Source organism: Octopus bimaculoides, chromosome 14 (assembly GCF_046866305.1).
Source record: "Octopus bimaculoides isolate indiv1 chromosome 14, ASM4686630v1, whole genome shotgun sequence".
Lineage (NCBI taxonomy): Eukaryota > Metazoa > Mollusca > Cephalopoda > Octopoda > Octopodidae > Octopus > Octopus bimaculoides.
In genome coordinates, this window is record NC_142941.1 from 6091883 (window position 1) to 6098679 (window position 6797).

Consider the following 6797-nt stretch of genomic DNA (forward strand, 5'->3'; position numbering starts at 1 on the left):
TAACTGTCATCTGACGAGACAACAGTGAAGTTGATTATAGTCTGACACAATCGCATTGAAGTTTATTATTAAATGAGATCGCATTGAAGTTAATTATGGTCTGACACCATCGTAATGAAGTTAAGTGCCATCTAGCTGTGGCACTGAAGTTAATTACCGTATAAAAAAATCACTTTATTAATTTTATTTACAGCTAAACTTCTTTCTACACTCTCTAATTGTATTTTAAGTGTTTCCGCCATTGGACAGTAGCCATGCTAGAGTAGAGCGAAACCAGTACCTATATATACAATTAAACAGTAATGTAAAAATACATTACGGAGGATATATTATAAACAATAACTCATTTACTCTTTACTCTTTTACTTATTTCAGTCATTTGACTGTGGCCAAGCTGGAGCACCGCCTTTAGTCGAGCAAATCGACCCCAAGATTTATTCTTTGTAAGTCTAGTACTTATTCAATAGGTCTCTTTTGTGGAACCACTAGGTTACGGGGACTTAAACACACCAGCATCAGTTGTCAAGCAATGTTGGGGGGACAAGCGTATACACACACATACATGTATATATATATATATATATATATATAATATGTATGTATGTATATATGGATATGTATGTATATATATATACATATGTGAGTGTATGTGTGTGTGTGTGTGTGTGTGTGTGTGTGTGTGTGTGTGTGTGTGTGTATTTGCGCAGCAATGTCCCATTTATGAGGACATTACTCTAATCTGATATGGCTGCACTTGAGGTTTGTAGAGGTTCAGTGACTGATCAGAGATTTTCTCAACCTCAAGAAGAATATTGGCACCTGGAATGAACAGTTTGGTAATGTCATGTGTGTGTATATATATACATATATATATATATATATACATGTATAGTGTCATACACACATATATACACTTACATGTGTGTGTGTGTGTGTGTGTGTGTGTGTGTGCGTGCGTGCGTGCAAAGGTGCATGGCTTAGTGGCTAGAATATTCACCTCAAGATCTTATAATCCTGAGTTCGATTCCCGGAGCAAAATACTATATTCCATGTTGCTCCAGCTGGCAAAATTGAGTATATATATATATATATATATATATATATATATATATATATATATACATATATATATATATATATATATATATATATATATATATATATATATATATATATATATATATATATATATACATATATATATATATACATATATATATATATATATATATATATATATATATATATATATACATATATATATATATACATATATATATATATATATATATATATATATATATATATATATATATATACATATATATATATATATATATATATATATATATATATATATATATATATATATATATATATATATATATATATATATATATATATATATATATATATATATATATATATGGAGACATGTCCTGATGGTTAAAGCAGTGGATGCGCGATTGAGGGATCGCGGTTTCGAATCTCAGACAGGGCGATGTGTGCATTTATGAGCGAAACACCCAAGCTCTCCACGCGACTCCAGCAGAAGAAATTTCAAACAAACTTATTTTAATATGGGGTATGACCGCCTTTGGTAGGAATTACAGCTTGAATTCTACGAGGTATGGACTCGTACAAAGTTTGAATTATTGCCAAAGGAATTTTTGTCTATTCTTCGGCTAAAACAGATGATGATTATTATTATAAAACCTTGACACTTTATATATTGTACTAAAAATTGCTTAAACGTACAAGTTTTTCTACTGTTTCTTATTATATTTTATTGCATTTTTAAATATTAGGATACGTTTTTTGAAGTTACATGACCTGAAGAGTGTTCTCATTCTGAGTGGTATTTATCTTGATCGATTTATTGTAAATTGCCCAGATCTTTTCCACTTTTATGTGGCCACGAAACGCGCGTAGTCTATCATTCACTTTCGTTTTTATAAATTTACGAAAATGAATTAAATTTTTAATCTAATATTTTATAGATTTTATGGATTACAAATTTTCTCTTGGATTTTATAGATTTTTAAATTAGTATTTTGTATAGTACGCTTTTCTTGGTGGTGTCTGATCCCCTTCATTGTTTGAGTTGCACCGTGGTGGTTCTTCTCGAAATTATTCATATATATATATATATATTTGTTTTGCAAGATTTTTTATGTGAAATCGTGTGTTGAAAACTGGCAATATGACCATCCCCAGGTACAACAACACATATATATATATATATATATATATATATATATATATATATATATATATATATATGTATTTATGCATAATAGTGACCACATAGTCAGATACATTTTACTTTCTTTAAGATGGTAGTGCCCCAGCATAGCCGTAATCAAAGGACTGAAACCAATAAAAGAATAAAAGAATGGTATAATTTGAGTGACATCTGGCTGCTATTCCTGGCAAGTGAAGTGACTTCGTTGAGACTTTCTCATTTCCTGCAAGTGTCAATCTACAAAAGGTCAAACTGATCATTAATCACCTCGTTCGCATCACACTGAGTCATGGGCATGTCCCTTCCATCCCACCCTGCCAACCTTCTTAATAATGTTTATCGTATTTTCACACTAAGCGTTTCGTCCTGTCGTCATCCTGTCGTTGCACATTTGTTTCGTGCAAAAATATTTTTAAAAACAAAACCTCGTCGTTCCTTGGTACGGTTAAAGATAACTGGTATTGATAAAGTGACGAAAGAAGAATGACTACAAGTGGAATGGAGGTGGAGGTGGAGGCGGGGGGGGGGGGGGAATAATGGGAGAGGAGGCTTGAGGTTGTGGTGGGAGGAAAAGAGAGTAAAAATGAAAACTCGTCCATCAAAGCTGAGGAACAACTCAAAAATAAGACGTAATAGTCGATAAAGTTAGGTCAATAACGAAGTCGGAGATAATGAGAGAGAGAGAGAGAGAGAGAATGGTGAGAGAAAGAGAGAGAGAGAAAGAGAATAGGTAATTGTCTCTATAAGCAACAATAACAACAGCAGCAGCAGTAACAACACGAATACCATCACCACCGTCGCCCCACTATCATCACCACCATCATCATCACCTTGATCAATAACATTTACATCATTATAACTGAATACAGTCTCTGTCAATTCAGAATATAATGGATTTCTTTCTTTCTACGTTGGATAGAAAACCTTACAAGGAGAACTTACAGAAGCAATGCTGTGGCTGAGATGGGGTTATATCTTGTTTCGACGCCGTCGCTGACGACGTCGAGGGTTCCAGTTGATCAGATCAACGGAACAGCCTGCTCGTGAAATTAACGTGCAACTGGCTGAGCACTCCACAGACACATGTACCCTTAACGTAGTTCTCGGGGATATTCAGCGTGACACAGTGTGACAAGGCTGACCCTTTGAATTACAGGCACAACAGAAACAGGAAGTAAGAGTGAGAGAAAGTTGTGGTGGAAGAGTACAGCAGGGTTCGCCACCATCCCCTGCTGGAGCTTCGTGGAGCTTTAGGTGTTTTCGCTCAATCAACACTCACAACGCCCGGTCTGGGAATCGAAACCGCGATCCTATGACCGCGAGTCTGCTGCCCTAACCACTAGACCATTGACCCTCCACGGTTATATCTATTTTGATACTAAATAGGAATAAATGCGAATTAAGTGATATAAAACTGGAAATTTGTATGTTTTATTAAAACAATGCTTTGTTTGTTTGTTTTTTTTTTTTTTGGTTTCGTCCAACGGATTCTCGAACGAAAGAAAACGCTTTTTGTTGGACTCACCGTCCCACATGTTCCCACTCAGTATTTATATTTTGGTTACTTTCTAAGTGGCGCATGGCTCTGTGGTTAGTGTCGGACTCACAATCATGAGGTATTTAGTTCGATTCCCGGACCGGGTTGTGTGTTGTGTTCTTGAGCAAGACACTTTGCGCCAGTTTACTCAGCTGTAGAAATAGGTTGCGTCATCACTGATGCCAATCTGCATCGGCCTGGAAGGACCATTGACAAGGAAAGGAGATTATGAAGAAGGGTGGAAAAAGCTGAAATGTGACAAGAACAGTGGCAGAAAACTGCTGGTTGGAGAGAACGGGTTTCGGCCTTATTTGCTTCTTGTCATGGAGAGAACAAACTAACTAAATTCTGTTATGTCTTTCCCTTAATAGAGATGTCCGAGACGGAACGGGGCATAAGCTTTTGCTAATAAATCGTTGATGGCGTGGAGATATAGCTGGTGTTTGTCTCTTTGAGAACAACCGTATAAATGGACGGTCACACAAATACACACTAACACACACGCATGCACACACACACATACACATATACAGATGCAATCACACCGATATGCTCAGATGTACAAACACACACACACACTCATGCATCCATATATTGACAGTCACACACATACACAAACGGAGTCACAAATACACACATGTACATAGGCACACACATTCACACATACACACACACACGCAGGCACAGTGATATATACTAATGTATTAATATGCAGTTACACACACAAATACACACACACGCACAAGTACCACAAGAAACTCCACCAGGCGGCCTACATTTTGACCTACATCATGGGACTTTCTCCACATACATTTCCTACTTCCCTTTCTTTTCCCCACCGTCGCCATCTTCTTATCTTCATCGATTTATCTTCCTTTCTTTCTGTCTCCTTTTCACACATTCACTCATTCTCTCTTTCTTTCTCTCTCTCTCTAACACTCTCTCTCTCTCTCTCTCTCTCTCTCTCTCTCTCTTTCACCCTTTTATCATTTAACCTTTCGGCTTTCTATATATAAGACCATAAATACATATCATGCATATATATATATATATATATATATATATATGTCTGTGTGTGCACATAAATACATACATGTGTGTGTGTGTGTGTGTGTGTGTGTGTGTGTGTGTGTGTGTGTGTGTGTGTGTGTGTGTGGAGGCACATGGCCTACTGGTTAGAGCAGCGAACACGCGGTCGAGGGATCGAGGGTTCGAATCTCAGAGCGATACGTGTGTTTATGAGCGAAACACCTAAGCTCCTAGCGGCTCCGGCAGAAGGTAATGGCGAACTTCTACTGACTCTTTCGCCACAACTTTCTCTCATTCTTTCCTCTTGAATCTAGCAGCTCACATGTAACGGACCGGCATCCCGTCCAGGTGGGGAACCTATACGCCAATGGAACGAGAAGCAACAAGCAACAGCATATATATATATATATATATATATATATATATATATATATATGGACGACGAGGGTTCCTGTTGATCTGATCAACGAAACAGCCTGAGTACTCCGCAGACACGTGTAATCGAGGAGATTCAGCGTGACACAGAGTGTGATAAGGCTGGCCTTTTGAAATACAGATACAGCAGAAACAGGAAGAAAAGGTGAGAGAAAGTTGTGGTGAAAGAGTACAGCAGGGTTCACCACCACCCCCTGCCGGACCCTCGTGGAACTTTAGGCGTTTTCTCTCAATAAACACTCACAACGCCCGGTCTGGGAATCGAAACCGCAATCCTACGACCGCGAGTCCGCTGCCCTAATGAAAACACACACACAAACAACTCATACACATACAAACATGTATATATAGGCACAAACGTATATACAGATACGTACATGCATACGTACGTACACGCATTCACCTTTTCTTGGTGTGTCTCTCAGAACGGAAAATTGAGCAACGCAACCTTGCTTGTGACATTACTGCTTCATAGATAATTGCTTTATAAAACACCCGTTACCTTTCGTAGCTACAACTGAAAGCTGACGTCACAAATCGTTCGACCAATCATAAGATTCTTTCGTATCTTACCGGACTTCATTTTTGTAGGATCGGATATAATTAATATGATTCAATTTATGCATTAAAAGCTTGTTAACTAAAATATATTATTAGTTTTTCAGTTTTTTACTGCTGTTTTTTTTTAAGCAATAACTGGAGATATAAAGTAGGTTTTTTTACATTCGAGAGAGATGTAGCTGTTGGGAATACACCAAGGTCATTAACAAGCCAGTGTTTGGGGGTCCTGCAAGATTTGGTTAGGATTCTACTATGTAATATGATTGCATTCAGACACACACACACCTGTATAGCTTTATAATTATATAGCAAAAATGTAGCACAAACAAGCAACAACAAAATATGCAAGAAAAACAAAAATATAGAACACGAACGGACGCGCATAAATCTGATTCTTTCTTCAGTGGTCAATTGAAAATCATTAGAATATATATATATATATATATATATATATATATATATATATATATATATATATATATATCATTTGTTTTCTTGTGATTTACCTTGCATTTACTTCGCATTGTTTTAACCTTACCCACGATCCTTTATGTATATATATATATATATATATATATATATATATATATATATATATATACCGGAGTAAGCACATGAAATGTGCAACAAGGTGGAAAAAAGAGTACTCAAATACCAGAGGTAGTGTAATATGCTTTATTTAAAAGCAGCAGAAATATAACAAAAGACTGTTACTCTGAGTTTTGTTTAACAAAACTGTCCGATGAACGGGAACGTGAAACTCAGAGTAACAGTCTTTTGTTATATTTCTGCTGCTTTTAAATAAAGTATATATATATATATATATATTTCAAATACGTGTATTTGCGGATATAATATATATGTGTGTATGTATGTATGTATGTATAGATAGATAGATAGATAGATAGATAGATAGATAGATAGATAGATAGATAGATAGATACAAATATATGTGTATATATATATAGGGAGAGAGAGGGAGAGAAAGAG